Here is a 17941-nt window from a genome sequence, read left to right as displayed (position 1 = left end):
AAAATTTTCTTGAGCAAAAATGTTTTTCATATGATTATAAACATGATGTGTAAAGATTAAAAGTTTTGATTTTTGAAAGATTAATTGAAATTGAATTTTTACAAAACTAGTTTGAATTTTGGAAAACCGTTTTCACTTTCAAACTTGAAAATATTTTGTCATCCAAATCAAATAAATTTTCAAAATGTTTTCAAAACTATATCTATATCACATATGTTCAAAATCTAAATGCTCTTGAAAATTTGAGTGGGAGGTCTCCTTGTAGACAAGCCGAAAAATAAAAAGATGTGTAATCTCAAACTTTCAAGTGTTCGAGTGAGTTGAAGTTCACACTTCCCTCACGCACTTTCCCGAAATAGAAAATAGGAAAAGATCGAGTATGTACCTTGTGCCTTTATGCACTAATACTGCTCTGAACATGTCGATCTAGGATTCTCTTCTAGTTGTCCGCTCTGTCGCTCTCTAACTAGGAAATTTGTTTCCGAACTTAAAAGAGTCGATGAACCAACTCCAAAAACTAAGTGGGAGGGTTATACTTGTTGTTTGTAACCCACGATCCCCAACACTAATGAAAGATGCAATAACGTGGGACTAAGAGCCGCTCTTGCGACCCTCACTTAAATGTGAGTACTCCAAGGCGTTATTGCTTCAGTCATTGCTCAATGAGCTACGTCCGAGAGTGATGCAATGATGGCAAGGCCTCCCCTTGGGGGATTGTTTTTCAAAGCTGATCTTTTGGACTAAGTGGTTGGTTGCACACTTAGGCTCAATCCCTAGTATCCTTCCTTAAGGCTCTGCGAAAGGATGTGAGTGATCAAACCAATTTACAAGGTGGCTAGTCAAAATAGATGTACTGACATCTTGGCTTAGCATTAATGATGTGTCATTTACTTATAAATGGAGATTTTTTGCGGCCTTCTCTTGAGGGAGTAAATTATCGTTTGGTTTATAACACCTTTGGATTTTACAAAAGTCTTAATAAAACTTAAATCCTAAACCAAAGACTAATCATAAACTTGTTTCAACTTATATAGGCAATATGTCTCTCAACCATCTCTCTATCTTTATTTCCTCGAACAAACTCGAAAACGAAAACTACGTAGATTCGAAACGTAACCTCGACATAATACCTACCGTTAACAAGCACAAATGGGTACTCACCACCCCATGTCCTCTCTGACGAATGATGATTCAACTCAAGAGGACAATGACGCCTTAGCGGCCTGGCTTCGATCCGATGAGATTGTGAGGTGCTATATCTTGGCATCTATGAACAATATGCTGAAAGAGCAACATCATGACTTCGAGACTGCCGCTGACATGCTCTACAATCTCCTTGAGATGTTTGGAGGGCAAAGGCGTCAAACAAGGCTACAAGCAGTCCGACAGTTTATGAACTGTCATATGCAGGCTAGGACTCCTATTGGAGACTTTATGATATTGATCATTAGTCATCTGAGTAAAATGGAAATCCTAGGATCTGAGATTGATGGGAAGAATGTCATAGATGTGATCTTAGAAACTCTCCCCGCATCTCTTGATACCTTCAAGATGAACTACTCCATTAACAAGCTAGAGTACACTGTTACCAATCTTATGGAGGAACTTCACACTGCTGTAGGTCTCCATAAGAGAAAGAGGAATCAAGGAGAGGCACATGCTACTGAGCAAAAGCCTCCGCCTCTGGAACTGTAAAGAGACCTTACAAGGCCGATAAAAGGAACTGTCCCGCCTATCTCAAAGCAAAGGAACATAGTATTGTACTAGTTACCGAAGCATGCTTAGTAGCTGATAATGTATCAACGTGGATTCTTGACTCCGCTGCTACTAACCATATTTGTTGTTCCTTGAATGGTTTCAAGAAAACCAAAAGCTTAGAGGAAGGCGAGTTCTGTTTCAAATGGGGTGATGGGAGCTTGGTGTCCGCGAAGGCTGTGGGATCCGTGACGCTGTCTTTTGAAGACCGCACTTTAAACTTGAATAATGTTTATTTTGTTCCTACCTTTGGGAAGAACTTAATATCCGTTGCTCGTCTTCGTGAGCAAGATTATTGTTTAAAGTTCATTAAGAATGGAATTCGTATTTCGTTTCCTGATAATTCTTTTGTCACTGATGCATGTATGAAGAATGCTCTTTTCTACATCTATCCCACTCAACCTTCTCTTTTAGACACCGAAATAGATAATGATCTAATTAGGGAGCCAAAAAGGATCAAACTTTCTGAATCCTCCGATCTAACAAAATCAACATACCTCTGGCACTTAAGACTTGGTCAGATCAGTCTAGATAGGATTAAGAGACTTGTGAGGGATGGTCCACTCCAAGCCTCTGCAATAGGTTCACTACCTACTTGTGAATCCTGTATAGAGGGAAAGATGACTAAGCGACCTTTCTCCGATAAGGGTCGAAGAGCCACTGAGTTGCTGGAACTAATACATTCAGATATATGTGGTCCGCTCAACCAACAGGCACGTGGAGGATACGAATACTTCGTTACCTTCACTGATGATTACTCAAGATATGGGTTTGTCTATTTGCTTAAACACAAATCCGAGACCTTTAACGTATTTAAGGTCTTTAGGGCTTTAGTGGAAAAGCAAACTGGCAAAGTGATCAAAACCCTTCGATCTGATCGAGGTGGTGAGTATATGTCTGGAGAGTTCGATGACTTTCTTAAAGAAGAAGGTATCGCTTCTCAGCTTACCGCACCTGGCACACCTCAACAAAACGGAGTGTCAGAGAGAAGAAACCGAACTCTTATGGAGATGGTTAGATCAATGATGAGTTACTCATCACTCCCGCTTTCCTTTTGGGGATATGCCCTCGAAACAGCCGCCTACATTCTGAACCAAGTTCCGTCCAAGACGGTTCATGGTACTCCTTATGAACGATGGACTGGCCGTAAAGTGAATCTTGGCCGCATCCGAATTTGGGGTTGCCCTGCACACGTGCTGAGGCAAAAGACTAGCAAGTTGGCTAGTAGGTCAGAATTGTGCCTGTTTGTAGGATATCCGAAGGAAACCAAGGGTTTTACTTTCTATAGTCCCGAGGACGATAAGACTTTCGTTAGCACGAATGCTCGTTTCCTTGAGGAGGACTTTATGAAGGATGCGAAACCTAGAAGCAAAATTGTGCTTGAAGAAAAGTTGGGTGAGGAAGCTTCTACCTCATCTGTAAGAACTGTTCTTACCCCAACTGAAACACAACCTAACTCATCAGAATCTCGTCAAGTAGTACTTAGACGTAGTGGGAGGGCTACTCAATAGCCTGACAGGTACATGTCTTATGGAGACTCTCTTGTAGCCGTCTCCGACATGGATGACCCTGTTTCCTATAGCCAAGCGATGGCTTGTTCTGAATCAAACCTTTGGCTTGACGCCATGAAAGTTGAAATGCACTCGATGTATGTCAACAAAGTCTGGAAACTTGTAGACCTTCCTGAAGGGATTAAACCCGTAGGGTGTAAGTGGATATACAAGAAGAAAAGGGGTCCTGATGGGAACGTTGAGACGTTCAAAGCACGACTTGTGGCGAAGGGTTATACCCAACAAGAAGGGATTGACTATGAAGAAACCTTCTCGCCAGTCGCGATGCTTAAATCCATCCGCATACTCCTATCCATAGCTGCAGCTCTCGACTATGAGATCTGGCAAATGGATGTCAAGACAGCCTTTCTGAATGGCAATCTTGACGAGCGCATTTACATGGCTCAACCAGACGGTTTCGTGGATAAAGGTCAAGAGACCAAGGTTTGTGAGTTGCTTAAATCCATTTATGGACTAAAGCAAGCATCTAGGTCATGGAATATTAGATTCGATGAAACTGTAAAGAGCTTCGGCTTTGAACAGTCAATAGATGAGCCTTGTGTTTACAAGTTAATACACAAAGGCAAAGTTGTGTTTCTGGTACTATATGTCGATGATATACTACTCATTGGTAATGACGTGGGTAAGTTATCTGAGGTTAAGGTCTGGCTGGCAAAGCAATTCGATATGAAGGATCTAGGAGAAGCCGCGTACATTCTGGGTTTCCAAATCTTTCGAGATAGGAAAAACCGGACCCTGTCGCTCTCTCAAGCATCTTATATTGATAAGGTAATGGATCGCTTCTCGATGCAAGACTGCAAGAGGGATCAAACACCCTTTAGGCATGGAGTTTCACTCTCTAAGGACCAGTCTCCCAAGACTGCACAAGAGATTGAAGACATGAGGAAGATTCCTTACGCCTCTGCCGTAGGAAGCCTCATGTATGCTATGCTTTGCACTAGACCGGATATATGTTTCGCCGTTGGCGTAGTTAGTCGTTTCCAATCCAACCCTGGACCCGAGCACTGGATTGCTGTTAAGCATGTTCTTAAGTATCTTCGAAGAACTAGGAACTTGATGCTTACATACTCAGGTGCTGACCTGACTATGACGGGATATACCGACTCCGATTTTCAAGCGGATAAGGATTCCAGGAAATCCACTTCGGGATCTGTGTTCATCCTTAATGGTGGAGCTGTTGTGTGGAGAAGTATTAAGCAATCTTGCATTGCTGACTCCACAATGGAAGCAGAATATGTGGCTGCTTGTGAAGCATCCAAAGAGGCTGTATGGCTTAGAAAATTCCTTAAGTATTTGGAAATTGTTCCAAACGTCGACGAGCCCATGACCCTTTATTGTGATAATAGTGGGGCTGTCGCTAACTCAAAGGAACCTAGAAGCCATAAGCGCTCTAAACATATTGAGAGGAAATACCATTTGATTCGAGAGATCGCGCAACGCGGAGACGTGGAGGTGAAGTAGATCTCTGGAAGATCCATTCACCAAGGCCCTAGCGAACATGGTCTTCGACCAACTTCGAGAGGGATTAGGCATGTAGGACTACTCACATCTTCTTTGAGTCAAGTGGGAGTTTGTTGTCAATGGTGCCCACAAGAAGAGTAGTAGTGTCTATTTATGTACATTTGATGTCATATAGTCTTACGAAGACTCTTGCTTGTAATTGCTTATTCATTAATAAAAAGTTGAAACGTTCATTCAATCTTCCTTGTCTGAAGCTTTATGATAAAACCATAGTCTTTTAGCCCATAAACAAACTAAACAACTTACGAAGAGACAAATGTAGATTTGCATGAACAAACTCTTCGTAGTTTGCTTAAAACGATATATTCGCAATCTTAGGGTCAAAGGACTATTGACCTCAGTATGATTGTTAGAAGAATCTATGATGTCTGGTTATGAGGCATTGAGAGTTGGAGACTCTATAGTTCTTCTAGGTATCTTCCGAAGGTACTGAATTGACCAGTGCACTTCTAGAGACAATATAAGAACAAACCATTTAACCTCTTATGTCTCGAAGTCACTATGTATGAATTGCATCATGCTTACCTTAATCCTGAAATGAGACATGCCATTTCACACCTTAGTATTCTCATTTGAGAAAGTCAGAGTTCGGACTCACTATGTCATTCCGAACAGGGCCTATTGGTGAAATACTAAGTTGTGAGTATGTCATGAGTAACTTTGTGAAGTTCTCATAGATATGGAATTCATGTACAAGATTGCTGAAATGCAATGTATGTCACCTCATGCTTTGTTCCTTGGAGTGTGAATAAATGAACTGGCCAGTGTCCAAATTGAGTCCTGACTCTTTTGGATGAAACAATGTGACTTGTTAGCTCCTTGTCAATACATTGTTTCTAACTTATTCACAAGCGACAAAGGAGTTGAGGAAATAACAGCTAGAAGGGTAAAATGGTAATTTAGTAAATCCCGACTAGCTGATGACATTCATGAAGGGTAGCATAGATAATATTCAGTGGATCCGCTCATTATAATTAGGTCGAATTCTTGAGTAGAAAACAAATTCATTTGAACCGAGAGATTTTCAGTGTCAGCTCTTTAGTGGAGTCAGCTGGCATTAAGCTAAACTTGGAAAAGGTTTGTGAACTTTTGAGTCCAAGTGTTTAGCTAAAGCTTTGTTCATTTGGGTCCATGAGGTCACTGTCACGAATCACATCGATAGGAATAGTTAAACTGGAAGCTAAGTCAAAACAAGAACGAAAATAGTTAAAAGGGTATTTTTGTCTTTTGAGACAAAGGATGAAATGAATGTCAATAAATTTTTTGACAAGGTCATTTTGTGACGTGTTTCACTCGGCCATGACTTGATCATTGGGCCTTGTGAATTAATTTCGTTTCATGAGAATTTTATTGAAAATTCTTAATGGGCCTTTTTCATGTTGTCATGAACAAAATGGAAAAGCTTCTAGAAGCCCCTTCTAGAAGGTGATAGACGCCCATAATACCCATAGGAAGAGAGAATATTTTGTGCATAAATGTATCAAGATACTTGCCAAAAGAAAAAGAGGAAACAAATTTCCCCTAAGAGGAAACATGGTGGGCGCCCAAATGTGGTCAAGAGAGAAGCAAACAAAAGAGGAAACAAATCCAAGGACTTACTTGTTTTGTCTTGGACGTGCACCTCTTTGAAGGAAAAGGGAAATTGGCTCATGAATATGTGATATTCTATAGAAGAGGAAACTACCTTATTGAAGGTGAGACCTCTCCTATAAATAGGAGCCTCATTCCACACTTTTCATTCATGCAAAGTTTTAGAGATTGAGAGCTTCTCTCTCTAGACTTGGCCGCCCCTTCCTCTCTCTCTCTCTAGTTTATATTTTCGATTTTTCTTGTCTTGGCACCTAGGTCCTCACTCGACCTAGTGTTTAGCTCTGCGACTTCGAGACTCGTTCTCAAGTCGTAGTGTTTAAAAGTGCCCACTCACTGATTCCTTCTTTTCGAGTGATTTAGTGATAGAAACTTTCGTGGTTGCTCGAGGTGCCGAGGAAAGAAAGAGAGACGTGCTGCGAGGGGAGACGAGCGTTGCAACTTTCCAAAAGCTTCTACAAGGTTCAAGCTTCAAGAAAGGTTAGTAACTTTAATAGCTCATATTAGTTTTTATTTACATGTACATGCTCTTGTCTAAGTTAGTAAAAACTAGTTTTACTTAAAAAGAAAATTTTTAAAATTCCGCCGCTTAACGAAGTGTTAAACTTTTTCTTAAACCCTAGATCGATTCCTACAGTGACTTCGAGACTGCCGCTGACATGCTCTACAATCTCCTTAAGATGTTTGGAGGGCAAAGGCGTCAAACAAGGCTACAAGCAGTCCGACAGTTTATGAACTGTCATATGAAGGCTAGGACTCCTATTAGAGACTTTATGATACTGATCATTAGTTTTCTAAATAAGATGGAAATCCTAGGATCTGAGAATGATGGGAAGAATGTCATAGATATGATCTTAGAAATTCTCCCCGCATCTCTTGATACCTCTAAGATGAACTGCTCCATTAACAAGCTAGAGTACACTGTTACCAAGCTTATGGAGGAACTTCACACTGCTATAAGTCTCACTAAGAGAAAGAGGAATCAAGGAGAGGCACATGCTACTGAGCAAAAAGCCTCCGCCTCTGGAACTGTGAAGAGACCTTACAAGGCCGATAAAAAGAACTGTCCCGCCTATCTCAAAGCAAAGGAACATAGTATTGTACTAATTACCGAAGCATGCTTAGTAGCTGATAATGTATCATCGTGGATTCTTGACTCCGCTGCTACTAACCATATTTGCTGAATGGTTTCAAGAAAACCAAAAGCTTAGAGGAAGGCGAGTTCTGTTTCAAATGGGGTGATGGGAGCCTGGTGTCTGCGAAGGCTGTGGGATCCGTGACATTGTCTTTTGAAGACCGCACTATAAACTTGAATAATGTTTATTTTGTTCCTACCTTTGGTAAGAACTTAATATCCGTTGCTCGTCTTCTTGAGCAAGATTATTGTTTAAAGTTCATTAAGAATGGAATTCGTATTTCGTTTCCTGATAATGCTTTTGTCACTGATGCATGTATGAAGAATGCTCTTTTCTACATCTATGCCACTCAACCTTCTCTTTTAGACACCGAAATAGATAACGATCTAATTAGGGAGCCAAAGAGGATCAAACTTTCTGAATCCTCCGATCTAACAAAATCAACATACCTCTGGCACTTAAGACTTGGTCATATCAGTCTAGATAGGATTAAGAGACTTGTGAGGGATGGTCCACTCCAAGCCTCTGCAATAGGCTCACTACCTACTTGTGAATCCTGTATAGAAGGAAAAATGACTAAGCGACCTTTCTCCGATAAGGGTCGAAGAGCCACTGAGTTGCTGGAACTAATACATTCAGATGTATGTGGTCCGCTCAACCAACAGGCACGTGGAGGATACGAATACTTCGTTACCTTCACTGATGATTACTCAAGATATGGGTTTGTCTATTTGCTTAAACACAAATCCGAGACCTTTAACGTATTTAAGGTCTTTAGGGCTTTAGTGGAAAAGCAAACTGGCAAAGTGATCAAAACCCTTCGATCTGATCGAGGTGGTGAGTATATGTCTGGAGAGTTCGATGACTTTCTTAAAGAAGAAGGTATCGCTTCTCAGCTTACCGCACCTGGCACACCTCAACAAAACGGAGTGTCAGAGAGAAGAAACCGAACTCTTATGGAGATGGTTAGATCAATGATGAGTTACTCATCACTCCCGCCTTCCTTTTGGGGATATGCCCTCGAAACAGCCGCCTACATTCTGAACCAAGTTCCGTCCAAAACGGTTCCTGGTACTCCTTATGAACGATGGACTGGCCGTAAAGTGAATCTTGGCCGCATCCGAATTTGGGGTTGCCCTGCACACGTGCTGAGGCAAAAGACTAGCAAGTTGGCTAGTAGGTCAGAATTGTGCCTGTTTGTAGGATATCCGAAGGAAACCAAAGGTTTTACTTTCTATAGTCCCGAGGACGATAAGACTTTCGTTAGCACGAATGCTCGTTTCCTTGAGGAGGACTTTATGAAGGATGCGAAACCTAGAAGCAAAATTGTGCTTGAAGAAAAGTTGGGTGAGGAAGCTTCTACCTCATCTGTAAGAACTATTCTTACCCCAACTGAAACACAACCTAACTCATCAGAATCTCGTCAAGTAGTACTTCGACGTAGTGGGAGGGCTGTTCAACAGCCTGACAGGTACATGTCTTATGGAGACTCTCTCGTAGCCGTCTCCGACATGGATGACCCTGTTTCCTATAGCCAAGCGATGGCTTGTTCTGAATCAAACCTTTGGCTTGACGCCATGAAAGTTGAAATGCACTCGATGTATGTCAACAAAGTCTGGAAACTTGTAGACCTTCCTGAAGGGATTAAACCCGTAGGGTGTAAGTGGATATACAAGAAGAAAAGGGGTCCTGATGGGAACGTCGAGACGTTCAAAGCACGACTTGTGGCAAAGGGTTATACCCAACAAGAAGGGATTGACTATGAAGAAACCTTCTCTCCAGTCGCAATGCTTAAATCCATCCGCATACTCCTATCCATAGCTGCAGCTCTCGACTATGAGATCTGGCAAATGGATGTCAAGACAGCCTTTCTGAATGGCAATCTTGACGAGCGCATTTACATGGCTCAACCAGACGGTTTCGTGGATAAAGGTCAAGAGACCAAGGTTTGTGAGTTGCTTAAGTCCATTTATGGACTAAAGCAAGCATATAGGTCATGGAATATTAGATTCGATGAAACTGTAAAGAGTTTTGGCTTTGAACAGTCAATAGATGAGCCTTGTGTTTACAAGTTAATACACGAAGGCAAAGTTGTGTTTCTGGTACTATATGTCGATGATATACTACTCATTGGTAATGACGTGGGTAAATTATCTGAGGTTAAGGTCTGGTTAGCAAAGCAATTCGATATGAAGGATCTAGGAGAAGCCGCGTACATTCTGGGGATCCAAATCTTTCGAGATAGGAAAAACCGGACTCTGTCGCTCTCTCAAGCATCTTATATTGATAAGGTGATGGATCGCTTCTCGATGCAAGACTCCAAAAAGGGCCAAACACCCTTTAGGCATGGAGTTTCACTCTCTAAGGACCAGTCTCCCAAGACTGCACAAGAGATTGAAGACATGAGGAAGATTCCTTACGCCTCTGCCGTAGGAAGCCTCATGTATGCTATGCTTTGCACTAGACCTGATATATGTTTTGCCGTTGGCGTAGGTAGCCGTTTCCAATCCGACCCTGGACCCGAGCACTGGATTGCTGTTAAGCATGTTCTTAAGTATCTTCGAAGAAGTAGGAACTTGATGCTTACATACTCAGGTACTGACCTGACTATGACGGGATATACCGACTCCGATTTTCAAGCGGATAAGGATTCCAGGAAATCCACTTCGGGATCTGTGTTCATCCTTAATGGTGGAGCTGTTATGTGGAGAAGTATTAAGCAATCTTGCATTGCTGACTCCACAATGGAAGCAGAATATGTGGCTGCTTGTGAAGCATCCAAAGAGGCTGTATGGCTTAGAAAATTCCTTAAGTATTTGGAAGTTGTTCCAAACGTCGACAAGCCCATGACCCTTTATTGTGATAATAGTGGGGCTGTCGCTAACTCAAAGGAACCTAGAAGCCATAAGCGCTCTAAACATATTGAGAGGAAATACCATTTGATTCGAGAGATCGCGCAACGCGGAGACGTGGAGGTGAAGTAGATCTCTGGAAGATCCATTCACCAAGGCCCTAGCGAACATGGTCTTCGACCAACTTCTAGAGGGATTAGGCATGTAGGACTACTCACATCTTCTTTGAGTCAAGTGGGAGTTTGTTGTCAATGGTGCCCACAAGAAGAGTAGTAGTGTCTATTTATGTACATTTGATGTCATATAGTCTTACGAAGACTCTTGCTTGTAATTGCTTATTCATTAATAAAAAGTTGAAACGTTCATTCAATCTTCCTTGTCTGAAGCTTTATGATAAAACCCTGGTCTTTTAGTCCATAAACAAACCTAACAACTTACGAAGAGACAAATGTAGATTTGCATGAACAAACTCTTCGTAGTTTGCTTAAAACGATATATTCGCAATCTTAGGGTCAAAGGACTATTGACCTCAGTATGATTGTTAGAAGAATCTATGATGTCTGGTTATGAGGCATTGAGAGTTGGGGACTCTATAGTTCTTCTAGGTATCTTCCGAAGGTACTGAATTGACCAGTGCACTTCTAGAGACAATATAAGAACAAACCATTTAACCTCTTATGTCTCGAAGTCACTATGTATGAATTGCATCATGCTTACCTTAATCCTGAAATGAGACATGCCATTTCACACCTTAGTATTCTCATTTGAGAAAGTCAGAGTTCGGACTCACTATGTCATTCCGAACAGGGCCTATTGGTGAAATACTAAGTTGTGAGTATGTCATGAGTAACTTTGTGAAGTTCTCATAGATATGGAATTCATGTACAAGATTGCTGAAATGCAATGTATGTCACCTCATGCTTTGTTCCTTGGAGTGTGAATAAATGAACTGGCCAGTGTCCAAATTGAGTCCTGACTCTTTTGGATGAAACAATGTGACTTGTTAGCTCCTCGTCAATACATTGTTTCTAACTTATTCACAAGCGATAAAGGAGTTGAGGAAATAACAGCTAGAAGGGTAAAATGGTAATTTAGTAAATCCCGACTAGCTGATGACATTCATGAAGGGTAGCATAGATAATATTCAGTGGATCCGCTCATCATAATTAGGTCGAATTCTTGAGTAGAAAATAAATTCATTTGAACCGAGAGATTTTCAGTGTCAGCTCTTTAGTGGAGTCAGTTGGCATTAAGCTAAATTTGGAAAAGGTTTGTGAACTTTTGAGTCCAAGTGTTTAGCTCAAGCTTTGTTCATTTGGGTCCATGAGGTCACTGTCACGAATCACATCGATAGGAATAGTTAAACTGGAAGCTAAGTCAAAACAAGAACGAAAATAGTCAAAAGGGTATTTTTGTCTTTTCAGACAAAGGATGAAATGAATGTAAATAAATTTTTTGACAAGTTCATTTGATGACTTAATGTCACTCGGCCATAATATGATTAATTGGGCCTTGTGGATTAATTTCATTTCATAAGAATTTTATTGAAAATTCTTAATGGGCCTTTTTCATGTTGTCATGAACAAAATGGAAAAGCTTCTAGAAGCCCCTTCTAGAAGGTGATAGGCGCCCATAATACCCATAGGAAGAGAGAATATTTTGTGCATAAATGTATCAAGATACTTGCCAAAAGAAAAAGAGGAAACAAATTTCCCCTAAGAGGAAACATGGTGGGCGCCCAAATGTGGTCAAGAGAGAAGCAAACAAAAGAGGAAACAAATCCAAGGACTTACTTGTTTTGTCTTGGACGTGCACCTCTTTGAAGGAAAAGGGAAATTGGCTCATGAATATGTGATATTCTATAGAAGAGGAAACTACCTTATTGAAGGTGAGACCTCTCCTATAAATAGGAGCCTCATTCCACACTTTTCATTCATGCAAAGTTTTAGAGATTGAGAGCTTCTCTCTCTAGACTTGGCCGCCCCTTCCTCTCTCTCTCTCTAGTTTATATTTTCGATTTTTCTTGTCTTGGCACCTAGGTCCTCACTCGACCTAGTGTTTAGCTCTGCGACTTCGAGACTCGTTCTTAAGTCGTAGTGTTTAAAAGTGCCCACTTACTGATTCCTTCTTTTCGAGTGATTTAGTGATAGAAACTTTCGTGGTTGCTCGAGTTGCCGAGGAAAGAAAGAGAGACGTGCTGCGAGGGGAGACGAGCGTTGCAACTTTCCAAAAGCTTCTACAAGGTTCAAGCTTCAAGAAAGGTTAGTAAACTTCTAGCTCATATTGGTTTTTAATTACATGTACTTGCACTTGTCTAGGTTAGTAAAAACTGTTTTTACTTGTAGAAGAAAATTTTTAAAATTCCGCCGCTTACCGAAGCGTTAATTATTTTCTCAAACCCTAGATCGATTCCAACAATTCATTAATAAAGTTGAAACGTTCATTCAATCTTCCTTGTCTGAAGCTTTATGATAAAACCATGGTCTTTTAGTCCATAAACAAACTAAACAACTTACGAAGAGACAAATGTAGATTTGCATGAACAAACTCTTCGTAGTTTGCTTAAAACGATATATTCGCGATCTTAGGGTCAAAGGACTATTGACCTCAGTATGATTGTTAGAAGAATCTATGATGTCTGGTTATGAGGCATTGAGAGTTGGGGACTCTATAGTTCTTCTAGGTATCTTCCGAAGGTACTGAATTGACCAGTGCACTTCTAGAGACAATATAAGAACAAACCATTTAACCTTTTATGTCTCGAAGTCACTATGTATGAATTGCGTCATGCTTACCTTAATCCTGAAATGAGACATGGCATTTCACACCTTAGTATTCTCATTTGAGAAAGTCAAAGTTCGGACTCACTATGTGATTCCGAACAAGGCCTATTGGTGAAGTACTAAGTTGTGAGTCTGTCATGAGTAACTTTGTGAAGTTCTCATAGATATGGAATTCATGTACAAGATTGCTGAAATGCAATGTATGTCACCTCATGCTTTGTTCCTTGGAGTGTGAATAAATGAACTGGCCAGTGTCCAAATTGAGTCCTGACTCTTTTGGATGAAACAATGTGACTTGTTAGCTCCTCGTCAATACATTGTTTCTAACTTATTCACAAGCGACAAAGGAGTTGAGGAAATAACACCTAGAAGGGTAAAATGGTAATTTAGTAAATCCCGACTAGCTGATGCCATTCATGAAGGGTAAACATAGATAATATTCAGTTGATCCGCTCATCATAATTAGGTCGAATTCTTGAGTAGAAAATAAATTCATTTGAACCGAGAGATTTTCAGTGTCAGCTCTTTAGTGGAGTCAGTTGGCATTAAGCTAAACTTGGAAAAGGTTTGTGAACTTTTGAGTCCAAGTGTTTAGCTCAAGCTTTGTTCATTTGGGTCCATGAGGTCACTGTCACGAATCACATCGATAGGAATAGTTAAACTGGAAGCTAAGTCAAAACAAGAACGAAAATAGTTAAAAGGGTATTTTTGTCTTTTGAGACAGAGGATGAAATGAATGTCAATAAATTTTTGACAAGGTCATTTTATGACATGTTTCACTCGGCCATGACTTGATCATTGGGCCTTGTGAATTAATTTCATTTCATAAGAATTTTATTGAAAATTCTTAATGGGCTTTTCTTATGTTGTTATGAACAAATGAAGAAAAATCTAGAAGGCTTCTAGAAAGTCTTACACGCCCAAACCCAAGAGAAGAGAGACCAATTTTGTGCATTAATGTATCAAGATACATGCCAAAAGAAAAATAGGAAATAAATTTCCTATGTTGGGTAAGAGGGAATTCGGCCAAGAGAGTACCAAGCAAGGAATGGAACAAAAAGGGAAACAAATCCAAGGGCTTCTAGAAGCCTATTTGGCCGAGTGACTCTAAGGGAAGGAGAGCAATATTTGCTCATGAATATGTGATATTTAATGAAAGAGGAAACTACCTTATTGAAGGTAAAACCTCCTCTATAAATAGAGGCCTCATTCCCTTCATTCCATTCATTAAACATAAGTTAGAGATTGAGAGCTTCTCTCTCTACACTTGGCCGCCCCTTCCTCTCTCTCTCTAGTTTATATTTTCGATTTTTGTTGTCTTGGCACCTAGGTCCTCACTCGACCTAGTGTTTAGCTCTGCGACTTCGAGTCTCGTTCTTAAGTCGTAGCGTTTAAAAGTGCCCACTCACTGATTCCTTTTTTTCGAGTGATTTAGTGATAGAAACTTTCGTGGTTGCTCGAGGTGCCGAGGAAAGAAAGAGAGACATGCTGCGAGGGGAGACGAGCGTTGCAAACTTTCCACAAGCTTCTTCAAAGTTCAAGCTTCAAAAAAGGTTAGTAAACTTCTAGCTCATATTGGTTTTTAATTACATGTACCTTGCACTTGTCTAGGTTAGTAAAAACTGTTTTACTTGTAAAAGAAAATTTTTAAAATTCCGCCGCTTACCGAAGCGTTAATTATTTTCTCAAACCCTAGATCGATTCCAACAGGGTCGGCACGAGGAGTAGCTTGTCGACTCGTGGACTTGGTACTCGACTCGAGGAGTGAACTCAACTCGAGGAGAAATGTAGAGTCGGCAGGAGGAGTAGCTTGTCGACTCGTGTGCTTTGTACTCGACTCGAGGAGTGAACTCAACTCGAGGAGAAATGTAGAGTCGGCACGAGGAGTAGCTAGTCGACTCTTGGACTCGGTACTCGACTCGAGGAGTGAACTCAACTCGAGGAGAAATGTAGAGTCGGCACGAGGAGTAGCTAGTCGACTCGTGGACTCGGTACTCGACTCGAGGAGTGAACTCCACTCGAGGAGAAATGTGGAGTCGCCACGAGGAGTAGCTAGTCGACTCGTGGACTCGGTACTCGACTCGAAGAGTGGACTCAACTCGAGGAGAAACGTAGAGTCGGCACGAGAAGTAGCTAGTTGACTCGTGGACTTGGTACTCGACTCGAGGAGTGAACTCAACTCGAGGAGAAATGTAGAGTCGGCACGAGGAGTAGCTTGTCGACTCGTGGACTCGGTACTCGAGTAGAGGAGTGGACTCAACTCGAGGACAAATGTAGAGTCGGCACGAGGAGTAGCTAGTCGACACATGGACCCGGTACTCGACTCGAGGAGTGAACTCAACTCGAGGAGAAATGTAGGGTCGACACGAGGAGTAGCTTCTCGACTCGTGGACTTCGTACTCGACTCGAGGAGTGTACTCAACTCGAGGAGAAATGTAGAGTCGGCAGGAGGAGTAGCTTGTCGACTCGTGTGCTTGGTACTCGACTCGAGGAGTGAACTCAAGTCGAGGAGAAATGTAGAGTCGGCACGAGGAGTAGCTAGTCGACTCTTGGACTCGGTACTCGACTCGAGGAGTGAACTCAACTCGAGGAGAAATGTAGAGTCGGCACGAGGAGTAGCTAGTCGACTCGTGGACTCGGTACTCGACTCGAGGAGTGAACTCCACTCGAGGAGAAATGTGGAGTCGCCACGAGGAGTAGCTAGTCGACTCGTGGACTCGGTACTCGACTCGAAGAGTGGACTCAACTCGAGGAGAAATGTGGAGTCGCCACGAGGAGTAGCTAGTCGACTCGTGGACTCGGTACTCGACTCGAAGAGTGGACTCAACTCGAGGAGAAATGTAGAGTCGCCACGAGAGGTAGCTAGTTGACTCGTGGACTTGGTACTCGACTCCAGGAGTGAACTCAACTCGAGGAGAAATGTAGAGTCGGCACGAGGAGTAGCTTGTCGACTCGTGGACTCGGTACTCGAGTATAGGAGTGAGCTCAACTCGAGGACAAATGTAGAGTCGGCACGAGGAGTAGCTAGTCGACACGTGGACCCGGTACTCGACTCGAGGAGTGAACTCAACTCGAGGAGAAATGTAGGGTCGACACGAGGAGTAGCTTCTCGACTCGTGGACTTCGTACTCGACTCGAGGAGTGTACTCAACTCGAGGACAGATGTAGAGTCGGCACGAGCAGTAGCTTGTCGACTCGTGGACTTGGTACTCCACTCGAGGAGTGAACTCAACTCGACGAGAAATGTAGAGTGGGCACTAGGAGTAGCTAGTCGACTCGTGGACTCGGTACTCGACTCGAGGAGTGAACTCCGCTCGAGGATAAATGTGGAGTCGGCATGAGGAGTAGCTAGTCGACTCGTGGACTCGGTACTCGACTCGAGGAGTGAACTCAACTCGAGGAGAAATGTAGGGTCGGTACGAGGAGTAGCTTGTCGACTCGTGGACTTGGTACTCGACTCGAGGAGTGAACTCAACTTTAGGAGAAATGTAGATTCGGCACAAGGAGTAGCTTGTCGACTCGTGGACCCGGTACACGACTCGAGGAGTGAACTCAACTCGAGGAGAAATGTAGGCTCGGCACGAGGAGTAGCTTGTCGACTCGTGGACTTGGTACTCGACTCGAGGAGTGAACTCAACTCGAGGAGAAATGTAGAGTCGGCACGAGGAGTAGCTTGTCGACTCGTGGGCTTGGTACTCGACTCGAGGAGTGAACTCAACTCGAGGAGAAATGTAGAGTCGGCACGAGGAGTAGTTAGTCGACTCGTGGACTCGGTACTCGACTCGAGGAGTGAACTCAACTCGAGGAGAAATGTAGCGTCGGCATGAGGAGTAGCTAGTCGACTCGTGGGCTTGGTACTCGACTCGAGGAGTAAAATCCACTCGAGGAGAAATGGGGAGTCGGCATGAGGAATAGCTAGTCGACTCGTGGACCCGGTACTCGACTCGAGGAGTGAACTCAACTCGAGGAGAAATCTAGGGTCGGCACAAGGAGTAGCTTGTCGACTCGTGGACTTGGTACTCGACTCGAGGAGTGAACTCAACTCGAGGAGAAATGTAGAGTCGGCACGAGGAGTAGCTTGTCAACTCGTGGGCTTGGTACACAACTCGAGGAGTGAACTCAACTCGAGGAGAAATGTAGAGTCGGGATGAGGAGTAGCTAGTCGACTAGTGGACTCGGTACTCGACTCGAGGAGTGAACTCAACTCGAGGAGAAATGTAGAGTCGGCACGACGAGTAGCTAGTCGACTCGTGGACTCGGTACTCGACTCGAGGAGTGAACTCCATTCGAGGAGAAATGTGGAGTCGCCACGAGGAGTAGCTAGTCGACTCGTGGACTCGGTACTCGACTCGATGAGTGGACTCAACTCGTGGAGAAATGTAGAGTCGGCACGAGAAGTAGCTAGTTGACTCGTGGACTCGGTACTCGACCCGAGGAGTGAACTCAACTCGAGGAGAAATGTAGAGTCGGCACGAAGAGTAGCTTGTCGACTCGTGGACTCGGTACTCGACTAGAGGAGTGAACTCAACTCGAGGACAAATGTAGAGTCGGCACGAGGAGTAGCTAGTCGACACGTGGACCCGGTACTCGACTCGAGGAGTGAACTCAACTCGAGGAGAAATGTAGGGTCGACACGAGGAGTAGCTTGTAGACTCGTGGACTTGGTACTCGACTTGAGGAGTGTACTCAACTCGAGGAGAAATGTAGAGTCGGCACGAGTAGTAGCTTGTCGACTC

Source organism: Urtica dioica, chromosome 3, assembly GCF_054948205.1.
Source record: "Urtica dioica subsp. dioica isolate 48M chromosome 3, U.dioica_male_clone48M_v1_H2, whole genome shotgun sequence".
Classification (NCBI taxonomy): Eukaryota; Viridiplantae; Streptophyta; class Magnoliopsida; order Rosales; family Urticaceae; genus Urtica; species Urtica dioica.
The sequence above is the reverse complement of the archived record's forward strand: the minus strand, read 5'-3'. Positions refer to the sequence as shown.